Below are 15,629 nucleotides of genomic sequence, written 5' to 3'. Positions count from 1 at the left end.
CGTGAGCCCCCTGGGTTTGCAGTATGGAATTGCACAAGGCCCTGGGCATTTAGGTCGAGGCGTACCCGCTGTGCTCACTACCTTCAAGGCCTCATCTTAGTGAAATTCTAGCATTATTTATTCCCTTGTTTTGTGGAGGGGTCCCCAGCACCACCTAAGATTGAGGCTGTGCATATGGGGCTGATGTCTAAGTGGCATCCTGTCCGGATATGACAAGACACACACACACAAGCCACTGTCCCCCAGGACTGGCCTCAGTCCCTAACTTCCTGCCATGCCTTATTCATTAGGGGCAGCCATCTCAAGAGACCATGGTGAGAGGGACATAGGTGTACGTGTCTTAGGCCTGGTTGTGAGCTGGAATCAGGTTGCTGTGCCAGAAAGGAGACTATTCGAATTGTTGATCTTCAGTGGGCGTTGGTGAATCTCCTAGTTTTGCACCTTCTGGTTTCAAAACCATACTGAACAACAGAAAATGAAACCTGCAACTTATTTTTAGCTGCTCATGCTAACTCATGAGATTTTTCTTTGCAAACCAAATAGGATAAAAGCCTACTTCAGCTGGCTGAACTTAATCTGATTGACTTAATATAGCAATCAAGCCTATCACCTCTGATACTTCTCAAATAACACTTGGTCCCGGGTGATATTTTGCCTAATATTTACTATTTTGCTAAAAATTATATTTAGTTGAGCTTTAAAAAAATTAAGTATTCTATAACATTTTCTTCTGAGAGGAACTAGGAAAGAAGTTACAAACCCTCTATACTGGAATCTATTCATTAATTCACTTATTCTATAACCATTTGTCAGGCACCTATTTAGGTGAAAAGTGGATTTTTTTTTTTTTAAATTGAGCCAGTGTGTTGAATTACAAAGAGCAGAATACTAGTAATTAAGGAATACGGCTTTTATCCTGGTTGCTGAGGTCTTCAGATATCACACTCTCTTTGAATCTGATTTTCTCCTCCCTCAGAGAAAGGGTTCAGGGGCTTCCCTGGTGGCGCAGTGGTTAAGAATCCGCCTGCCAACTCAGGGGACACGGGTTCGAGCCCTGGTCCGGGAAGAAGATCCCACATGCCGCGGAGCAGCTAAGCCCGTGCGCCACAACTACTGAGCCTGCGCTCTAGAGCCTGCAAGCCACAACTACTGAAGCCCACGTGCCTAGAGCCCGTGCTCTGCAACAAGAAAAGCCACCGCAATGAGAAGCCCGCGCACCGCAACGAAGAGTGGCCCCCGCTCGCCACAACTAGAGGAAGCCTGCGCGCAGCGATGAAGACCCAACGCAGCCAAAAATAAATAAATAAATAAATGAAATTTATTTTAAAAAGAAGAAGAAAGAAGGGGTTCAGATGACATCATCTGAAGTGCCTTGCCTATCCTATAATTCTGTGAAATGCGCCATGCCATTGAGAGCCCGAGGAAACGTTGAGGCATATTTTGGAGGCAGTGGTGTGGTCGTCAAGCCACCCTTATTTCTGTGTCCCCTTTCCCTGTTCTAGGAGGGACAGATGTAAACAAAGCCTGTGGTCTGCTTGCCAGACAGCTTGTCCCCCCACGCCCCCCCCCCCGACTTGGTAAACAAGTGATTAAGAACTTGAAAGACTTCATAGGTATTTTTAGTCCCCAGATCCGTTCCTTAACTCATGGAACAAGTTCTCTAATTTTAGGAAGTGGTTTCAAAGGACAAAGCTGAAGATTCCACTGGTTGTGGTGGGAGCAGAGAAAGGACCCCTAATCTGGTGTTGGTTAATCAAGATCCTACCCATATAAGCCCCTCCATTGCACCTGGCAATGCTCTAGGTGCTGTGGGAGATACAGAGATCTCACAGGATGCCAGCCAGAGAGGTGAGTAAAGGCAGGTAATTCAACACAACAAAAACATATTGTGCTGTTATCTTTAGTCCAAAGGAAGTGAAGATTCACTGAGGTTTGTTAGGCTGCTCTGGTGAGAGGAAGTTCATGGTTGTGACCTTTCCAAACTACAAATTCATTCATCTGAGAGAAGAGAAAGCAAATGAATTTGTTCACAGGTTGTCTTGGAATATTTGCTGCCCAGGATTAAGAAAGATGTGAGGAGAGGATTATGTTCTCACATGAGGTAGATTTTACCCATCTGTAAGAATTCTTCCTTCTCCACTTTCATTTACGTCACCACCTTGCCTCTTCAACCTAGTTGCCTGCTAGTCTCTCTAGAAAGAAGAAACTCAGCCTTCTTGCTAAATGTCTTTTGCCAATTCAGGATCTAGAAGACCCTGCTGTTTCATTTGCTCTCCATCTGGGGAGTGGCAAACAGTGATGGCTGCGGATGAATGTGTGACTAGAGATGCAGGAATGCTCTTGATCTCCATGGGCACGCAAGGTCTTTATTAGTGCCACATTTCCAATGCACTGCAAAATGAAAGCAGGGACTATTCTGCTGCTAAAGCTGAGGTAGTGACGTCGAAAATGATGGTGAGCCATGCTGAGGATATTCCCACCGGAGAGTCTGAGCTGAATTAGCTTGGGGTGCGATGTTGTCCACCACAGTCTCCCTGGCAACCCTAAGTCACATACCACTTTTCCTCGGTTGAAAACCACATGGTTCACATTTCCCTTCTCCCTCCAACTCTTTCCTCGAGGGTAACCTCAGTTTGGTCCCCAAGGCTTGCTGCCTGGTCCTTGCCGTCAAGTGTGTACTCCTTGCCCTCATCTTACACAAGTGCTAATGGATGGACGTGAGAAACCTCATGTCTAAGAATTGGAGCAGGCTTCCTGGAGCTCAAACTCCTCACGCATGTCCATTCACCCAAGCCTTTGTTCTACTGCCTCAGGACTACTGAGAGAGATAATCCTCCTCTCATATTCCGAGCAGGGTGGAGCTGATGGAGTTGATTTGAAAGCCCCCTTTGCAAGCCATCTGGCTGGCATCTAAAATTACTGCCAATGAGCGAGACAGTCATCTGGTCACCTAGCCAGGAGGCAGGAGACTTGGAGTCCAGCTCTTGGCCTAACCGACCTAGGAAGCAAGCAAGCGGGGCTGGATTTTTTAGAATCACAAACCTTCAGAGCTGGAAGGGATCTTAAATGGGGGCAGAATGTACAGATGTTCACAAAGAGAGGCAATCATTAAAATGATGCATTTGAAACACTAAGCTTGGAAAATCTCTTTCTCAAAAGTTAGGCTTTTCAAAAGTCCATTTTTTTTAAACATCTTTATTGGAGTATAATTGCTTTACAATGGTGTGTTACTTTCTGCTTTATAACAAAGTGAATCAGCTATACATATACATATTTCCCCATATCTCTTCCCTCTTGCGTCTCCCTCCCTCCCACCCTCCCTATCCCACCCCTCTAGGTGGTCACAAAGCACGGAGCTGATCTCCCTGTGCTATGCGGCTGCTTCCCACTAGCTATCTATTTTACGTTTGGTAGTGTATATATGTCCATGCCACTCTCTCACTTCGTCCCAGCTTACCCTTCCCCCTCCCCATGTCCTCAAGTCCATTCTCTACTAGGTCTGCGTCTTTATTGCCGTCCTGCCCCCAGTTTCCTCGTGACCTTTTTTTTTTTTTTAGATTCCATATATATATGTTAGCATACGGTACTTGAAACCAGGTCAGTCTTGATTGTTATACTGAGTTTTCTTTGATTATTTATTTATTTATTTATTGGCCGCACGGCATGCAGGATCTTAGTTCCCTGACCAGGTATCAAACCCGTGCCCCCTGAAATAGTAGCTCAGAGTCTTAACCACTGAACCACCAGGGAAATCCCTCTTTGATAATATAGATTAGAATAATCTAACAACTGGATAACAAATTTACTCACAAATGCAGGCTTGTAGAAGAATTTTAATACAGCAAATGGGTAAACTCACAAAGTGTGTGATCTGGGGCAAATGACCAGATCTCTCATAGACTCAGTTTCCTCATCTGTACCATGAAAAGACTGGACTTCATTAGGTGAAGTAGTTTGCTCAAATGGATATGTAAGCTTTTCCACTTATTTCGCCTGATAAAACATTTCCAAATTATGACAAATCTCTGACCAAAACTGTTATCCTGCTTTCTATCCTTAACTTTCCAACATGGTCTAGTTAATTCCTCTTCTCTTATTCTTTTCCACTTGCTGGTCCAAACTGTCTCCAGTTGGTACCCACAATTCCCAGGGCTTGGAGAGTTGAGGCTGGTTCATCTAAACAGAGGTAGTCCTGGCCTCCAGGGAGCAGGGGTCCCCTCTACCAGGAGTCTGCACAATCAGAAGATTCCTATCGATACATCAGGACAGAATGTGGATGGAGGAGGTTTTATCCTTTTAGGATTGGTGGAAAGACCCAGACTTTGGAATCAATTGGACTGGGTTTGAATCCTAGCTCTGCTATGTGTGACTGGTAATCTCAGTTAGTTCCTCACTTAAAGTTGATGATAACTAATACCCACCTTGCAGAATTATTGGGTTAGAATTAAATAATATAATATAGCTAAAATATTGAGTACGTAGTAGGTTTTCAATAAATGGTAGCTACTATAGACTTAGCTCTGATCAAAGTAGAAAGCAGAAGTCCCTGCCCAGATATCTAGGCAAAATGTAGATGTTCAAAGTAGCATTGGACTTTCCTAAAAATTTAGGCTAAAATATCATCCAAAGGCATTTTTAGTCATTGATAAATTAAGTCACCATATTGTTTCCATGAATATCCTACAAACAAATGTAATAACCAACCTCATAAAAATGTTTAAACTTTTTAAATTCTAAGAACTTAAACAAAAATGTTACATCTGGTAAACATTTTATTTTTAAAAATCGAGATTAGGAAAAAAAATATCAAGATTAGAGTAGCAGAACCTGATAACAAATTTTACCCACAAATGTTGAATATCTATATTAGGTATAAACGGAAACCAGCTGTAGTTTTTAATGCAGTGAATGGAGCAAAGAAATGTGCAAACCAATCCAAATGTTTATAAACCAAGGACTCCTCGGGGACTCAGTGCCCTGACTTTATGTTTTTTTTAAACAGAGTCAAGCTTTGTTCATACTTGAATTATGTACTTTGCATAAGTCATGCAATTTAACTTTAACCCACAGGACTGAAAAGAAAATGAGCTCAGACTGCAGAGGGAGACTGTAAAAGCAAGTAAGGGCATTAATCAAAGTGAAAGAGGCAGCCCTTACTTCTAGCTCTGTCCTTCTCCCGCCTGCTCCTGCCGGATTATTTTGGGTTCCTTGTGCTTGACTCATCAAAGAGGCAAAAACAGGTTAAAATTTTCATCACGGAGAAGGGATTTGTCTGTTAAATGAACGTTTGTGCCTATGCCCTGAGGAGGTTGATGAGCACACAATTTTTAAAAACCGTAAATGAGTGCATACCCTTGCCACTTGTAATCATGACAAAGCTTAAGTAATTCGGACATGAGCATGTTTTTTTTTTTTTTTTTTTCAGTGCAAAACAGGATTTACTAGTCGACAATGTCTGTCTAAACAAGCTCATCCATCTAAATGCTTTCAACTACAGCTCAAATTTGTTTAATACAAGCAGGTTCGGTAAACAAGCCACATTTGCTCGTTGAATGTTTTGGAACATCACAAAATAAACCAATACGTGGCTTTTAGGCTCGATTTGACAGACGGTAGACAGAGAACCCCACTGGGAGGTTTGGAAACCACTTGCCCTGGCATCCGGCTTACAAGCACCAGTATGGGACCTGACCACATTCACCACCGTGCCCCTGTAAAGCGGACATGACATTATGCACTCATCTTGTGGGCGCCTGATCTGGATTACTGTCCTTGTCACTGTCATTTATTATCTCAGGCAGAGGAGGCAGCGACTCCTTTCTATGTGGTCAGAGTAGATTCCGTATCTTGTATATTTAGCTTGCATGATAATAATTTGTGAGTATTTTAATGTGAATGTCTCGCTTTCAAGTGTTATTAATGAGGACTATCTGGACAAGACACCAAGGGCATCAAGTGTCTAAGTGTTCACCTCAACCTCCTCCAACCCCACTTTAAGGACCCTGCTTTATAGATGACCGTATATTAAATGGGTACCTTGCAACTGAGCGTTATAGGCTCACTAATTCTCAGCCTCCATGGTGAAGGAGGAATTAGCCTAGGGATACTCCATCCTAATTTTCTGTTGCTGTCAATGCTAACCAGAGCTCATAGAGCAATGACGGTGGGGGCGGGGAAGATGGGTCCACCATCGGGGTTAGACCAGGAGCTACTGTTTCCGTTAAAGCCACGTTTATTTCTGGAATAGTGGTGGGAGAGAGACGTGCTCCAAAGCGAAGAGGACTCGGAGTGGTTCAGGTATGACCGACCATCTGGACAGCCCAGCTCAGAGACTCTAAAGTGTACGGGATAGAGGTGGGCTGGATACTTTCCACACACTGAGCTAAAAAATCAGTTGGGTTCGGTGGAAGGAGACAGAATGAGAGCTAGAAACAAAAGATCCGGCTGTGAAACCTAGTACCTAAGTTCAGATGTTCAAATACATTTTCTCCTTTAAAAAAATTCTGGGCAGCTTAAATGTTTTGCTAACCTGATTATTTGCAGCCAGTTCTTATAGAAGAGAGAGGCAACCCCAGAAAAGATTAATTCATTTTTGCACGTGTTAAAATTAATTAGCATTAGCATATTTAGTGATGCAATAGGCAATTAAAGACTTTTGGAGAAATAAGAAGAAGAAAAACGTACGTATTATAAATTCAAAATCAGTCTCATAACATTTTCTAAAAATGTTGGCTTATGTCCAGGATCTAAGGCTGGGGGTGGGTATGGCTTCTTTGTAGCTGAAGAAAGAGTAGAAAAGAATCTGTTCCATTTCCTTAAAAATAAAAGACTTCATGTTTTATACAGCATGGTAAATGAAATGCTTTTCTGATTTTTACCTGCCGGCAGGATCTGGAGGAAATTTTGCTAGCAAGCTATTCTGTTTTCCTCTCTTTGGGAACATGGTGACACTGGTTTTGTAGCAAAACAGTCTTTGCTTATTAGGCATTTCTTCAAAATCCTGAATAAGCAGCTCTTTCCACATTTTTTGTTCCACATGTTAAACATTTCATTGCAATTTGAGCTTCGTCTGTGTGTGCGTGTGCGTGTGCGTGTGCGTGTGTGTGTGTTGATAGGAAAGATTGAAAGGGAATGTATAAGAATTCTTGAAGGGTTTTTGTTTAAAAAATTAATTTCTACGATTATGTATTGGCGTCTCTACAGAAGGTGGTTCCAATTTATTACATACAGCCAAAGTAAAGCCCATCAATCTTGAGCAGCGGCCGTAAGGAGGGGATATTGAAGAAGCCATGAAACTCGGTGTTTGAGTAGATGAGATTTAATTTTCGGAAAACATTGCACTCATAAAACAGATAGCACCCCAGTGTCAGCCCTGACCTCCGTGATGTCAGTGTCATCGTGGGAGCGTAGCTAAGCCTCAAAGTAAAACAAAGAAACTTGCATGTCACCTCAACACCCTTTCTTCCCTTACAGTATGTACAATATATATACACAAAGCCTTTTGGTATTCCTGTTAATGGCTTGTTACTTTACGTTCTAGCTTTTGGAGGGGGAGGAAGGAGAAAAATAATTTTGCATTTCCTAGGTTCTGAGCAAGTACAGTATCCTGTTGCAAGACTTAACATTATTTAGGTCAGTGTCCTAAGGACAGCTTTCATTTTATCGTTCGTGATGGTCAGCTATACATCGAAAGGAGCTCAGCATCAGTTTATTTTTCTGTAAGTGCTTTTATTCTGCTTTTAAGTCTAAGCAAATTCATTCACATTTTAATACCATTCCGACTGGGGAGGTATCTGCCATTCTGTACTGCAGATACATTTAGCAGAATACATTTACACGGCTTGTGGTTAGAGGTTATAGCACGGATACAGACAGCTGATCATGCATTCTTCTACAAGCCTGCCGGCACCATTTAGGATTCTGAAAAATAATCTAGAAATGCTACACCCTTTATAATATTATTCTTTACTTTGCAGTAGCTTAAAAGGTTTGTGTTTGTCATTGCTGCTAGCCATTCTATGAAATTAACAGTCTATAAAATGCATCCCGAACCAGATACATACTGTAGTGAAAGCTTTCTTCAAGAAGAAGATGTGACAGTATTCGTTCCAGCTTATTTTCTTCCTTAGCAAAAGGATTGTTTGATTCTCAGAAGCAGAAGGGCACATTCATTGTGCAGCAGCTCTGCTGAAGTGTATGAAATGCCTTCTACTGTCTGGTTGCAGAATTTGGAGTTTGCTAAACAGTGTTTAGTGATTGGGCTCATCTTGCATCACCAGTTGATGACATTTTTCTTTGTTCCCTCCTACCCAGTTGAACCAAGACTCTGAGGCTGATATGCAATGTCACTTACAACATTAATCAGACACTGCATTTAAGGTGAGCTGTCCTTTGCCTCCTCCTTCCCCAGTGCTCGTGTGCTGCCTGCAGTGCGTATCTTGCTTCTGCGAGCCTAAGATGGCAGGCAGGATTAGCCGTGCTTGTGCTGTGTGTGCATGCTGTGTATAGAATTCATTACACGTTGCCTAGTATTTCAGATGTGAGTATGTAAATGCTCGGGATGCCATATCATCTGGTAGCGAAGACTTGTTTTTGCCTCGTTACAGCCTTAGCTATTTCAGCATCACCTTTCAGCTCCGATTCATTTGCTTCTGGATGTTTGCTTTTCATCACATTCAAAATAGAATTTTACCTTTTTTTTTTTTAACAAAGCCAAAAAAAAAAAAAATACCCTAAAAACAAAAACAACAACAAAACTCTGCTACCAGATGGTGTCTCCCCTTTCTTCTTGCGTTTGCTGTCTTTTAAATAATGTATGTTGTATTGTTAATTAATGTGAATATCAAATTAAACACTTGAAACTTACATGTTTATTATGCGGGTAGGAGGCAAGGTGGAATCTATTTTTAACTCTTATGCACTCCATGGTGTACAAACAACTTGGTTCTCAAATTTGTATTTTCAGTGCTGGTATCAGTGGTTTGATTTTCAGCAGATGTGACAGTGGCCTTTGCAGTGGTCAGCTCCAGGCTTTGAACTCTCAGAGGAGGAAGGGAAAAAAATTCAACACGCTACTTCCTTGGTTGCAGCCTCAGAGAAACCTTGGATGAGAAACTTCTTTTTTCAAACCTGTTTTCCTGTTGATAAATTCAGTTCTCGTGATCACAGTACATTCAAGCTGTTCTGCGTATGGTTTTGTGTGTGTGTGACAATTGCATCTAAAACTTGAGAGCAAGAAGACGGAGAAATCAGTTGGTCTCCATCGCTTTACATAAAAATGGCTGAATGTCTTGTGATGCTAGCACTGCATTAAGTGATACATACAGGTAGGTTGAAATTTGCATGTTTTATAGATTTTTTTTGAGCCATGTAGCAAGAACATTAAATAGATTAAAATATGACTTTTAAAACAAATTAAATAAGACAGTTGTAATTGGGAGGGGAGGGTATTCAGTTGGATGGCCTTTCCTATTCAGATACTATACAAATATCTAGCTTTTATAAACTTATAAAATGATTCTGCTATAAAAGTGAGATGATTCCTCCTAAAAAATCATATCTATGATAGGTGTGGCGCCATTAGACCACAAAAGAATTTTTTGAAAAGTCTGTGGATTCAGCTCCATTTTAGCTTGAAACTAAAAATAAATGGGTTTCTGGAGATAATTTTGCACAGCGCAAATAAGCTTAATAAGAAACATTTAAAATATTTAAATTTTAAGAAGCGGTCTTTAAACGTGTTATATGAAAGATGAAAATAAAAACTTAGAGGCTTCCAAAATCAATTTTAGATAATGTACAAGAATAAATGCATTATTTGTATATCTATTATTTGGGGAGATGAGGAATCACAATTTTAAAGGGGGAAATATTAAATGTAGATGGCTCTGTTAGAAGAAAAATAGCCTCACTGAATGAAACAGAGTCCCTAGAATGGTTCATTGCAAACCATACAGCTGTGGTTCTGTAAGCACCAAATTCTGGCACTTTTCACAATAAATTCATGGGTTCTTTCCTTTGAGCTTAACTTCTCAAATATATTTTAGTTTCAAATTAACACTGGGCCAGAACCTGTTTCTTTAGTAAACACATCTTATTTTAAAATGCAGTAACAGATATGCAAAAGATAGTCTTTAAAAAAAAAATGTTTCATGAAAATTTTGCAGTTCTTTTTCCTCTCATGTAGAGTCTGAACTGGTTTTAGACATTTATAAATGCGGTCTTCAAGCCTTAAAAATTAAGCCATATTTCTATACATAGAAACCTTGCACAGTAAGAGCTTTTTCTTTTCCTCTTTGTGCTCAGCACTTTCAAAATTAAGGTTTTCTTTGTCATGTGCTCCAGAATGCTGGTCAAGGCTTGTGTGCAAAGGTGTAGTTTCATTATCACGAGTTCACCAGCGCCACTGAAACAATAGATATCTCAGAAATTCTGAGAATCAGAAAATGCTTATGCTCTTGTTTTGCCTGATCCCCCTCACTGGTAACCTCCGAGCTCTCAGTAGAGAAGGACCCAAACCCAAGCCCACCCCAGCCCCAACTATAAGTGCACATGGAGCCTCTGTGCAACCATCTTTGTAGGTGTGTTAGGAGGGAGATGCTGCCAAGCCCAAAACCTCCCTGAGGTTTGCTCCAGTATGTAGAACATTGAGCTGCAGAACCATCTGTGTAAATAGTTGCTTTATCTTAGCAGTTTGTCTAATATTCCAAAGCACTGTCTATAAAATCAAACCTCTGATGGACTAAAGATTTGTTGTTGTTGTTGTATTGTTGTTTTGAGGCCAACTTAAATATTTTGCTTGGAGTTTTTTCTCTGGTTCAATTATATTAGAACATGATTCATCTCACAGTGATTTTGTTCTCTGGGCTTGCCATGAAATATCCTTCCTGCAATACCTTTTTTTTTTTTTTTTTTTTTTGCTGTTTGGGAGCCATTTTCCTTCTTGCCTGTGACTTAAAAAGACTAAGTTCATTTTGCACATAGCATCAATCAGAGGATCGTAAACTGAAGGGAAATGTCGGAACCCTGATTCAGCAATGCCTGTTTATTTTAATATCAGTAGCATTAACAGTTGCAGTAGGATCAAGCTAATTGTCCTTCGTTCTTGAGCAAATAATGAGCCCAGCATTTGTAATTAAGACACTATTGCTGTTCGGAAAGATTACAACTCAATGTCTTCTATTTTGATAGGCCGGTACAAATTAATCATTTTGAACCCATTTGAATCTTAATCACAAGATTAGATGGATTCAATGGAATTGTTTTACCCTACAATTGAATGCCTGAGAGAGTCAACAGTGTATTTCTTCTCCGTAAAATGTCGATCCTTTTGTTTTTAACTCAAGCATGGTTGTGTTACCTTGTAGATTTTCATACCTCATGATTTTTTGTGGCATTATTCGTTTATGTTGCTCTTGGTCTCAACTAAAAGAATTTTAAACACAAGTCAAAGGAGCTTGAAAGCCAGATAAGACTGTTGGGAAGTATACTGTCCCACTGTCATTGTAATTAATAGACCAGTGAATGGAAGAATAATTATTATGTATTACTTTGTTGTGTTTCCCCTTAATGCTTTGCCTTCATATTTCACCAGGCACAAAGATTTTCTAAACTTACCCATTTACAATTATCATTGGATTTCCTGCCGATTGTAGAGGATGGCACTTACCCCTTCTCATTGTTGAAAAGGCAGTGCTTAACCCATTTATACTTTTTGGCTAAGGTGTTTACACTGGGCAGGCTAGAGCAGGTGCGACAGGAAGAATGTGCAAACAACTGCCTTGTTCTCACCAAAACAAAATGGGCAAATCTGTGGTTTTCTGCCTGAATGATTTGTAGTCTAAAATTCTCTCAACTCTTTTTTCGGAGAATAGGAATTGTTTTTCCAAACCTTAACTCAGTGAGATTACCAAGATGGCATCTCTTGCTACTAGAGGGATGTTGATCTACCTCAGCGATTTCCATGGCTCCCTCGTAGACGAAATGGGTACCCAGACCACATCTTAGGGCTGGTTGATATGGGGAGATGGATGTAGAAAGACGATCTTCTCTTTAATACGCTAAGCCTTTGAGTTCCTTGGTACCATATGGTTCATTCTAGCAGCTCCCTTCCAAGGGAAATGCTGTTCTTAATGGCTTTCTTGGTAATTAAACATTCAACAAATATATTGAGTACATACTACATACCAGGCATATTCCAGAGGCTAGAAATATAGTAATGAGCAAGAGAGACCAGGGCCTGCCTCTCATAGACCCACCCCTAGTGTGGTGGAGTGGTAGGGGCCAGGGGCACAAAAATAAGTATGTAAACAATTAATTGGAGAAGACAAGTGCAAAGGAGAAAGAGAAGATAAAATTTTAAAAAACAAGGGTGTGTCGTTGGGAGGCGAAGAGCCACTTTAGAGTGGTTGGCCGGGGAACGCCTTCCGGAGGAGTGGTATTTAGGTGGAGACCTGGATGGTTACATGGATCCAGACAGGGGAGGGGCTGATGGAGAGCATTACCAGGAAGAGGGGTGCTCACGTTCAGAGCACAAACTCCTTTCTACGAGTAACTGCCGTTATATCAGAGCCAGCTCTGAGGGCTTGGTGCGCTGAGCCTGACTTAGGTAAGCTGCCCCCGAAGCGAGACGGGGGGCCAGGCCCGCATGGCTGGTTTTAGTCAAATTCCCAGGACTCAGTGCCAGCAGAGTCATTGCCTTTGACCCAGACCCACCGCAACACGGCCTCAGAAGGTGCAGTGAAGTTCTGGACTTTGCAGTCCTAGGTGGTATCGAAATTGGGGCACAGGTTCAGTGCTAGCCCAAGAAATCCACAGAAGAAAGGAATCCCAGGGCAAGGAAATTTCTGGGAAGCCTGTTGCTTTATTTTTCTTAAGAACTCCAGAGCTTCAATTCGTGGCAAAACATTGAGAGAGCCACTTCCTTTAATTTTTGTTTTCAAAGGCAAGAGGTGGAAGGGTCTGTCCCATCTTGCCAGTAAATTATCTTTGACCTCTGACACCTCAAACTCTTCAGTTTCTGCAGAACTCTGTCTGTTGGTGGCTTTCTAAAGACCTCACTGCTTGGAGTGTTCTTTCTCTAGTTGAACAAATAATGCTAAGGAAATTCTTCAGAACCAGAACTCTTTCATGCCTTTTAGGTTCGTCTGCTAATGAAGCTCCAACAACAAAGGGATAGGTTTGCTCTACACCTTAGAAACTATAAGACCCTTCAAAGTCTTCTCAGTGTTTCAGAAGCACCTTCTAACACTGATTCACAATTTAGTGGGCTTTGCTTATCACAAGGTAGAAGTGGTCTGGCTGACTCCTGGCACTTTGCTTGGTCTTGACTGGCCACAAAACATTCCACTGAATGAAGAATGTTCTAGTTCCTTGTAGTAGAATATTGCCCATCAGTGGGGAGGGGCTTCAACCGTTCAGTTCACTTCTTCAAATATTTGTTGAGCATCTACTGTGTGACAGGCACCACTACCACCCAGGCAGAATGGAAATGTGACACGAGTTCCCTGTGAAGCTCACGTCCGCTTTCACGAGGCTAGGGGGCTGTATGGACAGGTACAATTGTATATCCTCTCTGTTTCGGAAAGAAATGAATGGCATGCTGCTCTCTTAGTGGCCTTTTATACTGTTTCCTGAAGGCTAGCCTTCAGTTTGGGGGCATCTCAACCAATGGAAAAGATGGTTCTTCCCTGGGACTCTGTGTCTCATCCTCAATCACCTTCCCAAAATGTCTTGGTTCCTAATAAGCCACCATATGTCTGGCTGCCCTTCTCCAAGCTGGTCTGCCTGCCCTAGCAGGTGACCTCCATAACGGCTGCCACTCTTTCACATTCATGAGCAGATGTTGAGTTGAGAAGACCTTGAATGCAAAAATTTGAATTCGTGATGCAGGCAAGATGCTTCTGCTTTTTTACCGTTCTGCTTCTGTGGGAAGCAGGTAAATCAAAGACCAATTGCCAAGCCCTTGTCTTTGTTATGTGATCCCAGCATGGCACTGCCATGGCCCAAACGTCTCATTGACCAGAAAATGGCTCTTTTGATCTTGTAATTCATTTTGCATCTTTAATGACTTTCTTGCTTCTGCAGCTATTCCTGTTCAGGGTTCGAGACTAGCTTTCGTGTCTACAGTCACTATATTTGGCCTGTGGAGGAAGTTTGTCTTCTGGTTTGGTTTTGTTTTTAAAATGCCAGTATAAATATTTTTTCTGCATTCATAAAATTCTGTGAAGACTTTCATGATTTTTTTTTATATGATTAAACAAACCTCTTCCTTACCCCGTGGTCATTGCTGCCAAATAGATATTTTGAAATTCCTTCTTCTTTTTTTTTTTTTTGCCTGCTCAAATCTTCTACCCTGTCTGAGGCCTTACTCTAATTAAGGCCTCACAGCACTGGCCATCTTCCCCAGCCCTGAGCATGACGTAGAGTCCCTGCCCCGAGGGCCTTACAAGTCAGTGAGATGAGAAAACAAAAGCCACCAGCTGAGAATGTGGTTAAATCCCAGAAGGGCAGTGCCCTTGTAATTTTTTTCCCCTTTTTTCTTGTTTCTTGAGCTGTGGAAGGGAAGCAGGGGACCTTTAGTAGGGAAAGAGAGGGGCATCCCTGAAAGATCAGAAAATGCAGGATATTGGGGAAACACTGTGGAAGGGCCATCTAGGAGGCAAAGTAGGGAGAGGGCAGCAAGGAGGCGGGGAGGGGTGTGTGGAAAATCAGAAAGAGGGAACAAAGCGGGCAGTCAGGAGGCAGGCTGCTGTGCTGCACCCTGAAGCTGGGGGCGTGGGGTACAAGGGAGAAGGAGTGGGAGGGTTGCAACGAGTAAAAGGAGGATGGGAGAGCCCCTGAGATGCAGGCTGAGGGCCTGCTGTGTAGGGACTGGGTGCTGTCATGTTCTGTCTGACTTTGGCCGCAATGTTGGCCTTAGGGCTTAACTGTCCCACGTTGACTGTTATGAAAAGCCCACAGATTGGCATCCTTAAGGGTGATTTATCCCAGAAGCTTATGAAGTCTCTATCCCAAGGCTCCTATTCTACATGCTGAGGATGCCAGAGACCACCCCCCAGCCCTGCTGCCGTCACTTGACTAGAGCTGGGTTAAACTTTAAATGAGCAGATTTTTACATGGGTTGTGACCAAATGCTTTTGGTTTTCCACAAAGCTCAGCCTGGAGATAGACCCAAAATACCCATTTTAAGCAGCAAACTTTAGAAAGTCTTTTGCCCAAAGTCATGTTGCCCTCACAGGTGTGCGGGTCTGCTTTTGGAGCCCCCAAAGCCTGTCTTCCTTGCTCTTCACCCACCTTTCCAGGCCCTGGTCTGAGTGCCCGGTAAACCATCCCCAGTGGATATTCTGATTGTTTGAAATTCCTTGGTCTCCGGGAGCACGGCCCCTGCTGGCACACCAGCACGTAATGCTGCCATCATCGGGTACTTCTTTTTTTTTTTTTTAACATCTTTATTGGAGTATAATTGCTTTACAATGGTGTGTTAGTTTCTGCTTTATAACAAAGTGAATCAGTTATACATATACATATGTTCCCATATCTATTCCCTCTTGCATCTCCCTCCCTCCCACCCTCCCTATCGCACCCCTCTAGGTGGTCACAAGCCACCTAGCTGATCTCCCTGTGCTATG

General features: G+C 42.0%; 1 protein-coding gene across 9 annotated transcripts in view; it reads left to right on the top strand.

The window, feature by feature from the left end:
• Positions 1 to 15,629, top strand: part of ZBTB38 (zinc finger and BTB domain containing 38) — a 77,740-nt gene that overhangs the window by 11,380 nt on the left and 50,731 nt on the right. For 3 of the 9 annotated variants that reach the window (XR_003679583.2, XM_007107013.4, XM_007107003.4), the window contains exon 3: positions 8,314 to 8,379. The exons of 2 other annotated variants lie outside the window; for them this stretch is intronic. The gene's annotated coding sequence lies outside the window, so the exon portion shown is untranslated. Of the gene's footprint in view, positions 1 to 976; positions 1,537 to 1,670; positions 1,849 to 8,313; positions 8,380 to 8,965; positions 9,327 to 15,629 lie in introns of those variants that run through there. 4 more of the 9 variants (XM_007107012.4, XM_007107004.4, XM_055086341.1 and 1 more) reach the window with 3 other exon arrangements.

Source organism: Physeter macrocephalus, chromosome 1 (genome assembly GCF_002837175.3).
Source record: "Physeter macrocephalus isolate SW-GA chromosome 1, ASM283717v5, whole genome shotgun sequence".
NCBI lineage: Eukaryota > Metazoa > Chordata > Mammalia > Artiodactyla > Physeteridae > Physeter > Physeter macrocephalus.
Note: the sequence above shows the minus strand (reverse complement) of the source record. Positions and strands in the feature narration are given on the sequence as shown.